Source organism: Cibotium barometz, chromosome 15, assembly GCF_041138505.1.
Source record: "Cibotium barometz isolate CiBa-2024 chromosome 15, ASM4113850v1, whole genome shotgun sequence".
Lineage (NCBI taxonomy): Eukaryota > Viridiplantae > Streptophyta > Polypodiopsida > Cyatheales > Cibotiaceae > Cibotium > Cibotium barometz.
The window spans coordinates 11,266,977-11,285,481 of NC_141060.1; the positions used below are offsets into that span (position 1 = coordinate 11,266,977).

At 46.7% G+C, this 18,505-nt stretch overlaps 1 protein-coding gene across 7 annotated transcripts in view; it reads right to left on the bottom strand.

Annotated features, from left to right (window-relative positions):
- The window catches only part of LOC147630970 (uncharacterized), a 43,859-nt gene that overhangs the window by 15,088 nt on the left and 10,266 nt on the right, over window positions 1-18,505 (bottom strand). For 2 of the 7 annotated variants that reach the window (XM_086809315.1, XM_086809316.1), the window contains exon 1: window positions 1,533-1,669. The exons of the other annotated variants lie outside the window; for them this stretch is intronic. The gene's annotated coding sequence lies outside the window, so the exon portion shown is untranslated. Of the gene's footprint in view, window positions 1-1,532; window positions 1,670-18,505 lie in introns of those variants that run through there. 7 annotated transcript variants of the gene reach the window in all.

Consider the following 18,505-nt stretch of genomic DNA (forward strand, 5'->3'; position numbering starts at 1 on the left):
AAGTTGTCAGGCGTTACCTTGTGAAGTTTAAGAACTATCTTCCCATTGATGCTAAATGGGTAGATGAAGAGTTCTTTAGAGATTGCCCACATTTACTTCAGACATATTTGGATGCTTTTCAATTGCGGACAACTATTTAGAAGCCGGGGGGGATGTCACCATTTGGAGACCCAATTGATCCACCGGTGCTTTCTTCTGTTGGGACTTGTGCCTCTCTATACATGCCCAAAAATGCCTAGTGGATTGGTGTTCCATTGGGTCTGGTACCTCGTGTACTTGCCTGGAGCACGTCTATTTGGTATAGTCTCATGAATGAGGATTGTCCATACCAATGTTGCATTGCATAGCATCTTTATGTGCTTGCTTGCAATTGAAATTGCATGCTGTTTTCATGCTTACTTGACCAATGTGTAGTTCCGAGTAAGGGGACGCCCGCCTGTGAACCGTGCATGTGAAACTGTCTGCTGACATGGTTATGTGGCATGTGGCATGTGGCAGGTGGTAAGTATTGCTCATAAACCTAGCCTTAAGAATTAGCACTAATTTATAAGTGACTGTGTCCACACTGTCAGAATGCACAGTGGAAATGAAGACAACTGCTGTGGAGAGCAAGACACGGATGAGAGAGAGAGAGAGAGAGAGAGAGAGAGAGAGAGAGAGAGTAACTCTGCTTTATACACCAAAGAAAATCCCAAAGAGTACAATATGGAGTGTGGGGGCAAGGGGCCATTTTATATGGCCCCAAGCTATTGGTCGGCCAGCCTTAAACAGACCGACAGCAGCACGACCAGCCATGGGCAGCCCCCCAGCCAGAAAAATCCAGTCGGCTAGGTGCCTAGAGTCAGCCAGGTCACTTGGACAGGTCGAGTGCCTGAGCAAGCAGTCGGCCAGAAACTGGGGGCAGCCAACAGCCTTGCCACACCTCCGTAACATGGGAAAAATACATGGAGAGTGAGGAAAAATGGGAAAACACTAAAACGGGCGGACACACCCACAACAGAGGCCCTGACATAGTGTACAAACAGGAAATGACTGCTAACACCCCCCCTCAGCTCCTGGATGTGGAACCAACCCTAGTGAGCTGGAGTGCTGCCGGAGTGTAGCCTGAGGTAGAGACTTCGTAAAGAGGTCCGCCGCATTGTCATCCGTCGAACAATAAAGAAGCAAGATGTCACCAGCCAAGATCTTCTCACGAACAAAGTGATATTGTATCCATAGTTGCATTCCGTACCCGTACTCATCCGATGAGTACTTTCAATACTTTCCGTACCACTCCATACGTACCGTACCTCGTTCAGATAAGGTCTTCGTATCAAATATGAGGTTCAATGTACAACACTTATTAGGCCTGTTTTTAATTATTTTAGTCAAGTGGTTATTGCTCAGTAGTTAATAGATTAGTTTTCATTTCAATATTACCATTGTCTTTCATGCTATTTTTGTATGGATGCTAGATATTTCTTATTTCACACACACACACACACACACACACACACACACACATATATATATAGTAAAAAACGTGAACGTACTTAAAGTACTTATTGTCAAATCCCCACCGGATCTCCTCATGATCGTTCCTGGTATGAGACTCGAAACCTGCAAACAAACAAACAAACAAACAACAAGGGGATGCAGGCCTGACTCACCTCCCAACCATGACAACCGTGGGCAAGCCCACAATCTTGGCTGTCCCCACCGAGCCACGAGCTGAGCTAACTAGGTTGACGTACCGACCGGCCTCTACCTCGTGATGTCCCATACCACCACGAAGCTACCCTCGCGGGCCTCGAGACTGCTGCCGGCCTCGGCTGCATAAAGCAGGTGCACGTCTGCACTAAATCCAGGCTCCAAACCATAGAGATCTCACAAACTCGCGAGACTCTCTATATCACTTATGACTAACCTTGGCCACCCTTTTATAGGCTCTTGGCCGGTCATCGGGCATCCACACTTGGACGCCCGCCCGTCCATACTTGGGTGCCCGCCCGTTAGTCTATCCCTAACTCAGCTCGTCAATAAGCCTGCCTAGCTCCAAGCTTCCCCAAACCTCGAAGCTAGTCTTATGTGCGTGTAGCACACGGTAGATACACACTGTGCACATGACATACTCCCCTCCTCTAAGAGCTCACTCCTGAGCTCACTAAAAAGCAAGGGTAATCTCTCTGAAGAGTAGTTAATGTCTCCCATGTAGCGTCCTCCTCAACACGATCCTTCCACTTGATCTTGTATTCCGTGATAAGCGTATTACGCAATCTTCTTTCACGAAATCCAAGAATCTTTTCAGGTTCGTGCGGAACAAATGTCATGTCCTCGACATCTATAATTTCTTGAGGAGTAACTAACTGGTCTGTTCCACCCAGTACTTCCTTAAGTCTACTGACATGAAATACAGGATGAACTGTCACAAGAGAAGACAAATCCAATTCATATGCAATTCAACCAATCCTTCGTATAATACGAAATGGTCCACAGTATCTAGGGGATAATTTCGGAGATCGAACTGTCCGTAAAGTCTCGGAATCTTTCAGAACTCGCAAATACACCATCGTTCCTTCAGAGAACTCTCTGGGTGAACGATGTCTATTAGAATAAAATTTGTCTCGGTCTTGAGCAGTTCTAATAGATTCCTTTGCAACTTGTAACATTTCCTGCATATTTTGCAAAAAATTACGTGCTGCATCATGTTGAAGTCCCGAGAATCCTACTGTAACAGGTGATCTAGGTTGAAAACCATACATAAGCATGAAAGGACTAAAACATGTACTCGTATGCTTAGTACTGTTATATGCAAATTCTAACATAAGAAGATAATCCTCCCATGAACTCTGTCTTTTGGATACATATGCTCGAAGCATATCCTCCAAAATCTGATTCACTCTTTCAGTTTGGCCATCAGATTGAGGATGATCAGAGGAACTCAAATTCAAAGTTGTTTCCAACTTCTCAAAAACAAGTTTCCGAAAATCATTCGTAAACTTACAGTCCCTATCACTGACTATGTCTTGCGGTAACCCGTACAATCTAAACAATTGCTCGATAAACTGCCGTGCTAATTGCATAACTGTAATAGTCTTCCGGGTCGGTAAAAATCTAGCCATCTACCACAACCCAAATAGAATCGTGGCCTTGATGTGTTCTTGGCAATCCGGCAATAAAATCCATGGAAATACTTTCCCATTTATTACCTGGGATTTGCAAAGGATGCAACAACCCAGCCTGTCTAAAGCGTTCAGCTTTATTTGCCTGACAAATCTGACACTTGAGAACATAATCTTCTACATACCCTTTCATCTTTGGCCAATAAAAAGTGTGTTTCACTAGCGATAGTGTCCTGTGTACCTACCCCAGGGTGTTCAACAAAAAGGACGTCATGACACTCCTTAAGAATCTTGGACCTAATGTCCGGGATCTATGGTACACAAATTTTGTCATTGCGGAATAGTAAACCATTCCGAATCATCCACTGGCCTCCTGCAGCCTGAATGGTAGACTGTTCAGTCATTGAGTCTTGGTCAATCAATGAGCTCCCGTCCTAGATCTTCTGCCAAAATGGACCAAAATAACTATCAGTCCTGCAAAGCCCTCTCAATGACTAAAATAAGTCAGTAGAAATCTCGATGAACGACAAAATATTAACCTCTCGAATTCGACTAAGCGCATCTGCAACACTATTCATGGACCCTTTCCGATAACGAATCTCAAAATCAAAATCTTGCATTAACTCAGTTCAACGAGCTTTCCTTCCTCTCAAATCGTCCGCATCACACACATACTTGATTGACTGATGATCAGTCAATACCACAAACTTGGAGCCATATAAATAATGTCTCCAAACCTTGAGAGCATGAATCACAGCATAAAGCTCTTTCTCAAGGGTTGGCCAACGAGATTGAGTGTCGTCTAGCTTTTTACTTTCAAAAGCAACCGGTCTACCATCTTGAAATAGAGCAGCCCCGATAGCATAGTCAGTGGCATCAGTTTCAAGAACATAAGGCCGACTAGGATCGGGTAATGCTAAGATAGGTGCTTCCTTGACTTTATCTTTCAAAAGGGCCATATCCAAATCGCTATTCCAAGTGATAGGCTGATTTGACTTACGTCCACGATCTTTCAATAACTCGGTCATCGGTAGTGTGAGCTGAGAGTACTCCCGCACATATTTTTGAAGAAAAACAACAAAACCGAGAAAAGAACGAAGTTGTTTTACTGTTCGCGGTATAGGCTAGTCCAGAACCTTCTGAACTCGGTCATCGTCAATGCTCAATCCATCTCTAGTGATCTTATGTCCCAAGTAAATGATGTCTGTCATAAAAAACTCACATTTACTTAACTTAGCATATAGTCGATTCTGTCTTAAAATAGATAAGACAATCGTAAGGTGTCTAACATGATCCTCAAGAGTACGACTATATATCAAAATGTCATCCAGGAACACCACCACAAATTTCCCCAAATGTTCACGAAAAAGATCGTTCATCATTTGTTGGAAAGTTGCTGGAGCATTAGTTAACCCAAAAGGTAATACGAGAAACTCGTAATGGCCATACCTAGTCCGAAAGGCGGTTCTTTCGACATGCCTTTCATGAATACGTATCTGGTGATAGCCAGTACGTAAATCTATCTTCGTGAAATATTTCGCTCCTGCTAACCGGTCAATCAGGTCATCTGATCTAGGAAGAGAATAACGGTTCTTAATTGTCAACTTGTTCAATCTCTTGTAATCTATACACATTCGTCACGTGTTGTCCTTCTTTCTCCTAAGCAACACAGGTGCACCCCAAGGTGATTTACTTGGACAGATCTGGCCCATCCTCAAATAATCTTCGAGTTGTTTAGCCAACTCATCTTCCTCAGCTTGGCTCATCCTGTAAGGTGAAATACTGACAGGATGAGCACCACGGATCAAGTCAATACGATGATCTACTGCCCGTTCAGGTGGTAAACCCGATGACAGTTCCTTTGGAAATACGTCTTGAAACGAATCAAGTATCTTCTGTAATTCTTTGCTTTCAAACACACTTAATTCATTGACATCCATGGAAGGTATGAGAAATGAAGAAAGTGGAATCAATACACAATGGAAAGCGGTATACAAAGAAGAATCCATTATATTTCCACAATCAATTGTATTTACAAGAGGTCCCTGAGAGGGATGAATACAATCACCTAAAATACTATACTGGGTGTCCCTATGCTGAAAAGAAAAAATATGACTAGACCAATCTATCTAGACTTGAAGAGTCTTAAACCACTCAATCCCTAATAACAAGTCTACATTTTCTAGGTGCATAACATAGCATTCCAGAGTATCTTTGTAGTCCTGAATCTGGATTGGAAGCATCTCCACCTTTCGATCCCATACTTGCCTTCCCGCAGGTAGGCGTACCTCATAGGTATGATCGCTGGGTGTCGTATCAAGACTCAATTTCTGCACAAGTTTGTAGTTAACAAAGTTGTGTGAGCTGCCAGGGTCTAGAAGAATGTGAATCTTATGGCCATTCACTTCTCCATAAACACGGAGAAGATCATGCAAGCCAAATACTTTAGAGTTGAACAGACAATCAAAACAAGTACTAGGGCGAGAAAGTACAGTAATTGACATACCTGTCAAAGACAACTGGTTAGCTGCCTTTGGCTTGGATCCTACGTTGGTCTTTGCACCCTTTTGCTTTGGGCACTCGTTACGCATGTGTCCTTTTTCTTTGCAGATAAAACAACGTTCTTCCTTCTTGAGCTTTAAAGCCCTAAGGAGTCGTTTCTTCTTCGCTGATGTCGAACTTGAATTCTTCGAAGGTGACTTTCCTTCTGTCATGTTAGCCATAGGTGCGGAGAACTTTCGTTTATGCTTGTTCCCCTGCTCGGTAATGGGTTGCGACTTGGAAGAGACCATTGTATCATCATAGATACGAGCTGAATGAATGGCTTCGTCCAATGTTTTGCATTTGTTATTTTTAACCTGTAAACGGTATAAGTCTGATAAACCAACTACGAAGAACCCCGAAAGAGTAGTGGGATCCATCTTTGTAGCTTTCATCTGCAAGTCCCTAAACTTCTAGAGGTAGACCTCATAAGTGAGGTGCTGCGAGGTCATGGTCAAAGCTGAAAACCGGGCAACAACATCATAATTATCCTCTTTCTTGAGGAATTCTTTCTTGAAGACGTCTTTGAATTGTGCCCAAGTTGTTGGCTTAGGGTTGAGTTCCTTCCACCAAAGCAAAGCTTTGCCTGAGAGGAAACCTGCTGCTAACTGGATCTTTTTTCCATCATCATATGGATGAAACTGAAAGTGAACTTGCCACTTATGTAGCCAAGTGTCCACGATCTCCTTGGTACGCTGCTTATACTCGCCCCCGAACTGTTCCGGAGTAATATTGGGGCCTAAAGCAGAGGCCAAGGTATTCATACCCGATAGAGTAGAGAGGGTAGTGGTCAAGAGAGCGATGGAGTTTTGCAAAGCTTGCATCTGGGCTGCGATTTGTGCCTGGCGTTCCAACGAAGAAGCTTCGAGAGCTACTTTGAACTCTTGGAAATCTAATTTTGACACATAATCGTCAAAAAGATCGGCATCGGTATCTTCCGTAGCCAGCAAGCCTTTGCGTTCGACAAGGGGCTCCAACTTCGATTCTTGGGTCGACATCGTGAAGAGGACAAGTGGAGAGAAAATTCGATCTTTACACAAGAAAAGTGCAAGGGAACTTGAGAGCTTGAGAGCTTGAGAGATATGTGGCAAGAAGCCCACTTAAGGGGTTTATATAGCCTGCCCCAAAAGCTACTTGAGCTTTTGCTTTTGTGTTTATATATATATATATATATATATATATATTCGGCTTTCTTAAAAAAAATAAACACCTTTAAACCTTGGAGGGGACTTTTAAACTTTTTAAAAAAAAATTAAACTAAAAAAATTATCAAAAGCACCGAATGCTTTTGTGTTTTTTTTTCCTCCATCCCTCCCAGATTAGCGCCGTCGGCTGCCTGTCTGCAAACGTTAGCATGCTGTTGTGGCCTCGCGTACCGCCGACGCCGCCTGAGCGTGTCACCAGCCTCGCTGCGTGCGGGTGTACCTGACTGTACGCGGGAGTCTGAGCCAGCCCCGCCTAGGCTTGGCCACTAGGCGGCGTGGGCCTAGGCGCCTGCCTCGCTTGGCCTGGGCGCCTGCCTAGCCTGGGCGCATAGGCCAAGGCGCCTACCGCCTAGCTTCGCAGGCCTGGCCGCCTGGTCACGCAACCCTAGGCGCCCGCTTTCGAACGCCTAGCCGCCTTCAAACACCTAGCCGGCTACCAGCCTGCTGCCCGCTTGTCTGCCCGCCTGCAACACGTCACAACCAGCAGCTACACAACAATCGCATCTCTGTTCTCTCAGTCTCTCTCGTGTTCAACAAAAAAAACAAATATGCTTTTTTTTTCTGTTTTCTCCCAACGGTTCATGCAACTACACAAACGAATCTTCACCAACAAATCGACCCTTCTTAGACCACCATCTCCATCATCATGGGTTTCTTTGATGAAAAAAAAACACATACTGAATCTGAAAACAGCAGTATGCACAGAAAAAACAGCAAGCTTTTTTTTAACACATAACTTTCTTCGACCTCATCTTCTCTACCTACCGACTTGCTCGTTCACGAGGCATGCTCTGATACCACTGTCAAATCCCCACCTGATCTCCTCGTGATCGTTTTTGGTACGAGACTCGAAACCTGCAAACAAACAAACATACAAACAACAAGGGGGTGCAGGCCTGACTCACCTCCCAACCATGACAACCGTGGGCAAGCCCACAATCTTGGTTGTCCCCACCGAGCCACGAGCTCAGCTAACTAGGTTGACGTACCGACCAGCCTCTACCTCGTGACGTCCCATACCACCACAAAGCTACCCTCGCGGGCCTCGAGACTGCTGCCGGGCTCGGCTGCATAAAGCAGGTGCACGTCTGCACTAAATCCAGGCTCCAGACCATAGAGCTCTCACAAACTCGCGAGACTCTCTATATCACTTATGACTAACCTTGGCCACCCTTTTATAGGCTCTTGGCCGGTTATCGAGCGTCCACACTTGGGCACCCGCCCGTCCATACTTGGGTGCCCGCCCGTTAGTCTATCCCTAACTCAGCTCGTCAGTCAGCCTGCTGCCTGCCTAGCTCCAAGCTTCCCCAAACCTCGAAGCTAGTCTTGTGTGCGTGTAGCACATGGTAGATAGACACTGTGCACATGACACTTATCTTGATGCGTACTTTACGTACTCGTACCGTACACGTATCATACCGCACCGTACCTAAAGTACTCAACCACTATGATTGTATCTCTATGTGCTTGGTCCGGGCATGGAAGACCGGTTTCCGAGCAATAGCGATACAGCTATGGTTATCGCACTGGATGACCGTGGGCTCCTTCTGTGGAAACCCAATCTCGCCAAGCAACCTCCACAGCCACACAACCTCGCAAGCAACACCACAAGCAGCCCGGTACTCTGCCTCTGTAGACGACAAAGCAATAGTTGGTTGCCTCTTGCTGCTCCATGAAACAGCACCTGAGCCAAGGGTAAAACTGTAGCCTAATGTAGATCTCCTCGTGTCTGGATCTCCTCCCCAATCTGAGTCACTCCAACCTTGGAGTCGAACTCGGTCCTTCGTTTCACCTCTAGTTGCGTAGAAGAGTCCAAGATCCTTCGTACCCTGCAGATACCGCAAGATCCGCAATCCTGCGTCCCAATGAAACTTCAACATCGTCTGCATAAACGAGCTCAACAGCCCCACAGGAAAGCTCTAGTCCAATCTGGTGTTCAGCAACCACATCAATGAACCAACCAGCTTCCGGTACAGAGAGGCATCAGCAATGTGCTCCATATGACCGCCAATGAGAATGAGGTCATCCACATAAAGGATGATCAACGTGACCATGCCGCGTTCCCGAAAGAGATACAAGTTAGGATCTACAACTGATCTCTGAAATCCAATCCGTAGAAAGAAGGAATCAATCTTCTGATTCCAAGCCCTCGGAGCCTGCTTAAGACCATACAAGGCCTTCCGCAACCTATAAACCATCCCCTTTGATCTTGGAACCTCAAAGCCTGGAGGCTGCTCAACATATATCTCCTCCTACAGGTCACCATTAAGAAACGCAGATTTCACATCCGTCTGATATACAGGCCACCGTTGAGAAGAAGCAAGGACAAGAATGGTTCAAATCGTGATCATCCTCGTTGTCGGTGCAAAGGTATCCTGTGCAAGGGCTTCCTTGATGGAAGTGGGCTCTTTGTCCCGCATGATACGAGACATCAAAGCATAGTTTACCTGTAAGAGCTCATGTTCAATGACTTTTGTCACGAACTCTATGCGATCTTCGAGGTTCGTCCTCTGTGGTCCATTCAGAGGAAAGCTTCGTAACACCTGACTGCCGAAGGGTGTCTACCAACCACCTGGGTACTCCAACAAAACGCGCAGCCTCCAGCTGCTACGGGGGCTCATCTCTAGCCGCGGGCTCAACCTAATCAACTGACTGAGGCTGTCCAGCTGGAACAATCGACTGGGAATCATCATCAAAATCATCTAGGTCTCCAAGAAGTGGCGGCTCATCAACAATGGAAACTGGAACATGCTCATCAAAAACCACATCTTTGCTGACGACGACCTCATTCCTCTCTGGATCATACAATCTATATCCCTTGGAAAGAGAGTTAATCCCACAAAAACAAGATTTTGGGACTTTGAGTCAAGCTTCCCTCTCTGCTTCTTTGGAATGTGAACATATGCATCACTCCCAAACACACGGAAATGAGAGACATCTGGTTTCCTGCCAAAATACGCCTCAAAGGGAGTCATGTTCGGTACTGAAGTCGTCGGAGAACGGTTGAGGATATGGACAGCCGTAGCCACACCCTCTCCCCAAAGTGGACGAGGAAGATCACGATGCTCCAGCATCGTCCTCGCCATCTCCACCACAGTCCTGTTCTTATGCTCAACTACATTCTCTGAAGGCGAACCTGTATTGGCCAACTCCCACTTGATGCCATGTTCCGAACAAAACTGCACAAATGCATTGGAAGAAAACTCTCCTCCTTTGTCAACCCTAAGAGTCTTTATCTGCAAGCCAGACTCTTTCTCCACCATCACATGCCACTCCTTGAACCGAGCAAAAGCTTGGTCCTTCTGAGAAAGGAAATAAACCCAAGTGAATCTGCTACAGTCATCAACAAGCAACATAAAATACAAAGAACCTTCCAAGGATGGCATCTGCATAGGTCCACACAAGTCAGTGTGTACCAACTCCAAAGGTTTCAAAGCCTGCCTGGAAGCCTGCTTCGAAAAAGATTCCCTGTGCTGCTTACCACGAATGCAAGAACTACAACGTCCCTGCTTGCTGCCAACATCTGGCAAGCCAACCACCATCTGGTCCCGGAAAGCTCGCCGCAGTGCATCCACATTCAAGTGGCCAAACTGAAAGTGCCACAAGTCACCAATCTGAAAGCCTGTAATAAGTGAGGAGAGTGCTGAGAGTTTGTAGATACCGTTATCCACTCCGCCTTCCCAAACAACCTGGCCTGTCTCTCTGTCTCGTAGAGCAACAGAATGCTCCTCAAACTCCACCAAGAAGCCAGTCTTGCAAACCTCATGCACTGACACAAATGAAAACCAAGTGCAGGGACGTAAAGAACACGAGAGGAATGCTTCCCCCCTCTACCATCGGGAATGATCTCCATCCGGCCCTCACTGTGAATCGGTATGGTGGAATTGTCGCCAATGAAAATGCGTCCTGACTGCCGTTTCAAATCTTGTAAGATATCACAGGAAGGAGTCATGTGCTTGGAAGCACCACTATCAAGAATCCATTCCCGAGTATCCCTGGCGGTGAAGCCAATTCCCTCCTCACTCGAAGAAGATGAAGCATCAGTGTCCAAAATCTCCAAGTGTACAAAGATTAGAGTCTTTGCAACTGAAGCTCAAGAATCAACACTCTTCCCGTTAATCCGCTTGGGACACTTTCTCCAATAGTGGCCTTTCTCGCCTCGCCACAATCGTTACAGGTCCGCTCGGCCTTCAATTTCTCACGGTCTGAATCGGACTTCTTCTCAGAAGACTTCTCCGATGAAGACTTCCCTTTGCCCTTGTTGTTGTTACGTTCTTTCGACCGCTGGCCAGTCAGGGCCTAAGAACCTCCGCCCTGTGGAGGGTTCGTGAATCGCTCTTCCTGGTCCAAGACCATTGGCACAAGCTCCTCCCACGTGATGGTGCTGAGCCTACCACTGGTGATCAAAGAGGAGTAAAATGCTGAGTACTGAGAGGGAAAATGGGACAACAACGTGATGGCCATATCCTCTTACGATATCTCTTTCCTTGCCTGGAGAACCTCCTACTGAAGAGCCTACAACTTGTTGATGATTCATCACCTGCATCTAAACTTCCAAGGAGATCCTCTTCATGGGTGATACCCAGTTGTACAGAGAAGCCAAATGCTGCCAAATCCCTCTGGCCAACGTCATATGCTTTATGTGATTGATCACCTCTGGTGTGTGCAATTTAGGAAGATGAAAGAACGGACGCGGGCATTAACACAATCCCATAACTGTGCCTATGCCTCCCGTTCCTTCCGTATAGAGGGTAACTCCCCATCTTCCAACTCCAACCGTGGAACCCCAACAACAATGAAATCAACCAAGTCATAAGACTCCAAAACGGACTCCATCATTACCTTCCATATGCCGTAGTTGTTCTGTCGGTCCACCGGGAACGTGGGGAGTGTTGGAATCTTCACGTGCTTCTCAACCATGTCAAGCAAGTATGCCATCTCAAGGGTTCACAAGGTCTTGTGAAGGGAGGGTGGGTAGAAAAAAAAGAAGAAGAGGCTGCAAATAATATGCAAGGTGGCTGTCCAACAGTGATGGCCGCCTTCTACCCGATCTCCAAGTCTCGTACAACCCAAACAGTCTCCGATCAACACCTCAAATCAGCAAACCCTCGACATCCCACTGTCTCCAACCTTCAAGCCACCTGGGGCTCTAATACCATGTCAGAATGCACAACGGAAATGAAGACAACTGCTGTAAAGAGCAAGACACAGATGAAAGAGAGAGAGAGAGAGAGAGAGAGAGAGAGAAGCTGTGTAACTCTAAAGAAAATCCCGGAGAGTAAGCTGCATATATTGGTAAAGAGGTACAGGTTACCCCATTGATAGGGAAGTTGCGCATCCATATCCAGGGCTACCTTGATAATGAACATTTCCTAGTTGCTCCACTGAATGGATGTGATGTATTGTTGGGCAAGCCGTGGCACCATAGGCTTGAGCCCCGCAAAGACTACAAGTCCAATATGATTTCTTTTATGCATAAAGGCCGCATGCATTTTATTGATGCTGGCAAAGAAGGGGATTCCATCCCACTTGTATCACACATCCAAATTAATAAAGCAATGAAAAAGAGTCTTTCTGCTTACTTGGTTTTTGTTCGTGATAGCCTTATACCAAATCATCAAAATGTGGATGCTATGTCTAATGATAGGCTGAATTTTCTTCATGCATTCAACGACTCTTTTGCTGACTCGTTGCCAGGTGAATTACCTCCCCAAAGGCCCGGAGATCACCGCATAGATCTTGTGCCAGGTAGTTCTCCACCTAACAAACCCGCATACCGAGTGAGTGCTGCACAACAAGAAGAAATCATGAAGCAGGTAAACGAGCTTTTAGAGAAAGGTTTGGTTCAGCCCAATTCCTCACCTTACTTCTCTCCTGTGCTTCTTGTTCAAAAGAAGGACGGATCATTCCGTATGTGTGTGGACTATAGAGCATTAAACAAGCTTACCATCAAGAACAGATTCCCAATTCCGCGTATTGATGATATTTTGGATAAGCTTGATGGTTCGGCTTGCTTTAGCAGACTTGATTTGAAGAGTGGTTATCACCAGATTACGCGTGGTGCCACAAGATATCCATAAGACTACATTCAGGACAGCCTTCGGATTATATGAAATTTTGGTAATGCCTTTTGGTCTCACTAATGCTCCTGCTACTTTTAATCGTATGATGGATAGGATATTCCGACCCCATCGCAAATTCACAGGAGTATTCTTTGATGATATCTTAGTTTTCTCCAAGAATGAGCAGGAACACAGAACTCATTTGGTCATAGTATTCGAAGAGTTGCGGAAGCATAAACTTTTCATTAATGCCAAGAAAAGTGAGTTTTTCCTTTCAGAGATTCATTATTTGGGTCATATTGTATCCAAAGATGGAGTTACAATGGATCCTGCAAAGATAGAGACCATTCGCAATTGGCCCGAATTGCAAAACGTACATCAAGTACGTAGTTTTCTGGGATTATGTTCGTATTACAGGCGTTTCATAAGGCATTTCGCCATGATTGCCACTCCTCTACGTGATCTCACAAAGAAGAAAATCACTTTCAAATGGACTTCAAAGGAACAGGATGCTTTCTTGCAGCTCAAGCATGCTATTATATGTGGTCCAGTATTGATTGTTCCTGACTTGCACAAGTCATTCGTGGTTGAGTGTGATGCTTGTGGTGATTGTATTGGAGCTGTCCTAAATCAAGAAGGGCATGCAGTAGCATACGAGAGCCGTCGTTTGCATGATGCCGAGCTTCATATGGATATCTATGAGAAAGAGCTCTTGGCTGTAATTCACGCCTTAAAGATATGGAAACATTATCTTCTTGGAGCTGGATTTGTAGTCAAGACAGATCATCAAAGCTTGAGATACTTTCTATCTCAAACAAAGCTTTCAGAGAAGCAGATGAGAATGGCAAATTTTCTTTCCATGTTTCATTTTCACATTGTGCATACTCCAGGAAAGAAAAATGTGGTGGCCGATGCATTATCCAGGAGGCCTTATGTAGCTGCAGTCTCAGTAGCCTCTCATGGCGATCTATCTGCTATGCGAGATTTGTATCATTTGGATGCTGATTTTTGCCATATATGGACTGATTTGATGGCTGGTCATTCACATGCCTCTTATGTTATCAACGAGGGTTATCTTATGAAGGATATTGCCTATGTGTGGTGAAGGATTTGCGTCCAAAGGTTATGGACGAATGTCACGCTCCACCTTATGCTGGTCATAGAGGTATTATGCCTACTACACCTATGATTCAGAGGTATTTCTTTTGGCCGAGCATGCGTAAAGACATTGAGGCTTATGTGCGTGCATGTATTACTTGCCAAAAGGTGAAATTTGATAGGCAAAAACCTCCAGGTTTGCTTCAGCCATTGCCTATTCCCTCGCAACCTTGGGAAAGTATTACTATGGATTTTATTATGGATTTGCCTAGATCCCAGCATGGGAATGATGCTATTTGGACCATTGTGGACAGGTTTTGTCACGTGCATCCCGCACTTGGATGCCACGTAGACATTTCTGTACAGAAGGTGCAGGACCTGGGATGGTGAACTGGTCCCATGTGAGCCCAGTCCGGGACGAGTCAGCCAGGGATCCATCTCAGTCGTCCGAGGTCAGGTGTGCATTGTCCTGCACATGAAGCAGTGCCAGTCCGCGCTGTGAGTCTCCCTCTGGAATGATGTCAGATGTGCTGAGTATCTGGTTTGCAACTGGATGCCAGGCCTCTGTAGGCATGTAGGTTGCATGTAGAGATGGGGCCAGCCCATAGGGCTACCCCAGTGAGAGGATTTGCATTTGCACTTGTAGAATGGGCATGGGGGAGGTATAGAACCATCCCCAAGGGGCCAGGATGGCCCACTTTGTGCCCACCAGCCATGGCTTGGGCTGGAAGGGCTGTCGGCCAGCCCTAGGGCTGCTGGACAGGCAGCCGACAGGGTTAGAAACCCTACCCAGCCAGTCGGCCAGGTGTGGGGGGCAGTCCCACACCCATGCGCATGGTGTCCAGCAGTTAGGAGGCTGTCCCAGAATATGTGCGCAGGCTGGACAGCAATTAAACAAGTGTGAAAACACTTTATTAACAAGACACAGTCGTGGAGCTCCCTGAAGCTGGCCGACTGGAGACAAGGGGGAGTATAAATACCCCAGCCCATAATCCATGTTTCCATCTCATAATTCACCAAGTGCTCCAAGCAACCAAGGGCCAGGACAGCCAAGAAAATTGCTAAAGCTAAGGGGTGAAGGACTGAAGATCAAGGGCAGGTTTTCCAGCCAAGAAAAGGTCAAGTACTTTGTATTTGTTTCAGATTTTACATCATTCTAATAAAGCAAATACACCATCCGTGGTGGGGGCCCTACAGAGGGTAATTGGGACCCAATACTGTGTCCTTCTCCATCTCCCCCTTCTCTCTCTATTTTCTGCACATCGTCTTTCAGTTTGTGCGTTAATTCCGTCGCGAAAAGAGTGCTGATTTCTGAGTTTTGAAGTACCGATCCTTCTCCGAAGCTTCCGCATATTACAGTGGTATCAGAGCTCACTTCAAGGACAAAGATTCAGCAAAGAAAACCAGAAAATTTTTTCGCTCGTGTGGTTGGTTTTTAGACGCCGGTGGACTACCCCTTTCGGAGTGACTCCTGTCCCTCGAAGGACGGTTGGTTTTTAGCCTCCGGAAGTCTCCCACACAGATAGTGGATGGTCAGATTGCGTTCCGGAAAGGAACTGCATTTTCCCGCTATGGTGAGCTTTGGCGACGAGAGAGAACCAGAACCATGGGACCAGAGTGCACCAGGCAGCCCAGCTAGCGCACCCGGCTTGAGTGTACAAGACATGTTCCAGCAGATGATGCGAGCTATCGCAGACCAGACAACCAAGTTAGATGAGCAGAAGGCGCGGATTTTGGCCCTGGAGGAGCGTTCTCGCTCTCTAGCGTCGCGTTTTCCATCTCCTCCTCCCTCTCCTTCCGTACCCCAGATACCAGATCCTCGTCACAGGGACCCTCTCGAGGGGTCACAGCCGCAGCCAAGCTCCTTGCTTGAGATGCAGATGCGTGCATTGGAGATTCGACAACGAGAAGACGAAGCCATGCAACGAGTGGAACACGAGCGTTACCTCCGAGCTTTGGACGCCAGATTGACACCGGCGGCGCCCTCGAATCATTTTTCCGAGAAAATGAATTTCAGTAAGTATAATGGTAAACTCGATCCCACTACTCTGTATTCATGGTTACATCAATTTGAAGCTTACTTTGCCGCAGTTAGGAAATCAGATATTGACAAAGTGATCTTAGCCAGTTGGTATTTGGAAGGTGAGGCCATTCCTTGGTGGACTCAGTGGGCTCATGCCCACACCAGATCAGGTATGGCAGCTTATGGGTGGGACGAGTTCGTCCGTGACCTTAAGCAGCGGTTTTTACCGCCCCACTACCTTGAGCGACTCGAAGACGAGTTCAGGGGTGCGCGTCAGAATGCGCAACCAGTCCTTCAGTTTGCCAATAGAATTTCGACCTTGTGTCTACAATTAGGCTTATCTGATGCGGACAAGAAAGGGCAGTTTTTGTATGGCCTGGACACGCACATCCAATGGGAGGTGCGTATGTTTAGACCAGCCACCTTTGAAGACGCACTCTCGCTTGCGCAGAGTGCAGAAATGAAACACAATGGTGGCAAGCCCAAGACTTCCCAGCCGGCTTCTCCCAAGGCTAACGCCTCGGGGAGCAAAAGCCAGAACCAGACGGGGTCTTCCCCAGGACAGAGCCCGGGAGCCTCTGGCTCCAAGAACTCGAACAATGCGTCTAAGCTTACTCCAGACCAGAAAGCGGAGGCAGGCAAGACAGGTGGCAAGTTGAGTGCTGAGGAGCTTGCTCAGTACAGGAAGGAGGGTAGATGTTACTTTTGTCACACAAAAGGACATACTTCTCGGGATTGTCCGAAGAAGCGTCCAAAGGCCGCCGCCGCCTCCACAGCTTCCGTGGTGAGCACAGCTCCCACACAGACCCCAGTGGCTACCCCTAGTTCTTCAACCCACGGTGCTTCAGTAGGAGCAATTATTAGCCGGGAGCTCGAAGATAAGCAGAAGGGCGCCCATGACCAGGAGTATGAGCGCAACGAATTGCTCAAGTCCTTTGGCTACATAGGTGGCCAGAGAGTCGTTGTCTTGTTTGACAGCGGCAGCACGGAGGATGTGATCACAGAAGAGGCCGCTAGGCGTGCCCGTTTCGAGCTAACGCCGGTGGACAAACAAGTTGAGGGTTTTAGCACAGGTATGACAACGAGCGTCAAGTATGAAGCTCTAGGTGCTAAATTAGTAATTCAGGGCATAGAGTTTGTGCGTGACTTTATGGTTGCCCCTCTTGTAGGAGCAGACATAATTTTGGGTATCCAGTGGTTTCACAAGTTTCTTCCTGATGTCAAGTGGGACAAGCACACGTTCCAGATTGATCGGAATGTGTCAAACACCCCGGTGACCATTAAGTGTGAGCCAGGTATTCCAAACTTTCCGCTCATAAGCCACTTGCAGGCTAAGCGAGCAGTCAGGAAAGGCGCACAGTGTGCGATGATTTACATCCAGACAGCCCAGACGGTGGCCAGTGCTTCCGAGAAGTACTCGGTTCTCCATGAAAAGTTCCAGAAGATTTTTCTTCGGGACAGTCTCCCTCCCCAGCTTCCCCCGTCCAGACCGGAGGATCACAAGATTGACCTCCTCCCAGGCTCGGAACCCCTGAGCAAGTTTCCGTATCGCCTTTCTAAGGCAATGGAATCGGAGTTGGACCGCCAACTCCAAGAATTGTTGCAAGCTGGCTTCATCCGCCCCAGCGTGTCGCCATTTGCAGCACCGATCTTATTTGTCAAGAAGAAAGATGGGTCTTCTCGGTTGTGTGTCGATTATCGTGCACTCAACAAGCTGACTATCAAGAGCAGATTCCCGATGCCTCGAATTGACTATATTCTCGAGAGGCTGAATGGAGCTAAGGTGTTCTCTAAATTGAATTTAAAGAGTGGGTACCACCAGGTTCGGATTGTTGAGGGGGACATCCCCAAGACAGCTTTCCGTACAGAACGGACCCACTATGAATTTGTGGTCATGCCATTTGGTTTGACGAACGCCCCAGCTACATTTAACCGCATGATGATGCGTATTTTCCGGGAGTTGATTGAAGTGTGTGTGTTCATATTTCTGGACGACATACTCATATTTTCAGCTACAGTTGAGCAACATGACATTGATGTGGAGAAAGTCCTTAAGTTGCTGGAAAGCAACGAGCTCTATGTCAATGAAAAGAAGTCAGAATTTTATCTGTTCCAGGTACATTACTTGGGATATATAATCAGTGCCGAAGGCATTCGACTTGATCCGGCTAAAGTGGCCGAGATTGTTAACTGGGAAGTACCTCAGACTGCTTATGACATTAGATCATTTGTGGGTATATGCCAGGCATATTCCACCCACATTGACAAGTTTTCTGATCTCTCGGCAGACCTCACCAATCTGCTAAAGGGAGTGAAAACAAGGAGGCAAAAGATTCGAATGACTCCACGAGCGTTGGAGGCATTCCAGAACCTCAAGGTGGCTTTGTCAGAAGCGCCTTGTTTAGCACTTGCCTCGTGGGACGAACCGTTTCAAGTGATCACCGATGCGAGTAACATCGCAATTGGAGGTGTATT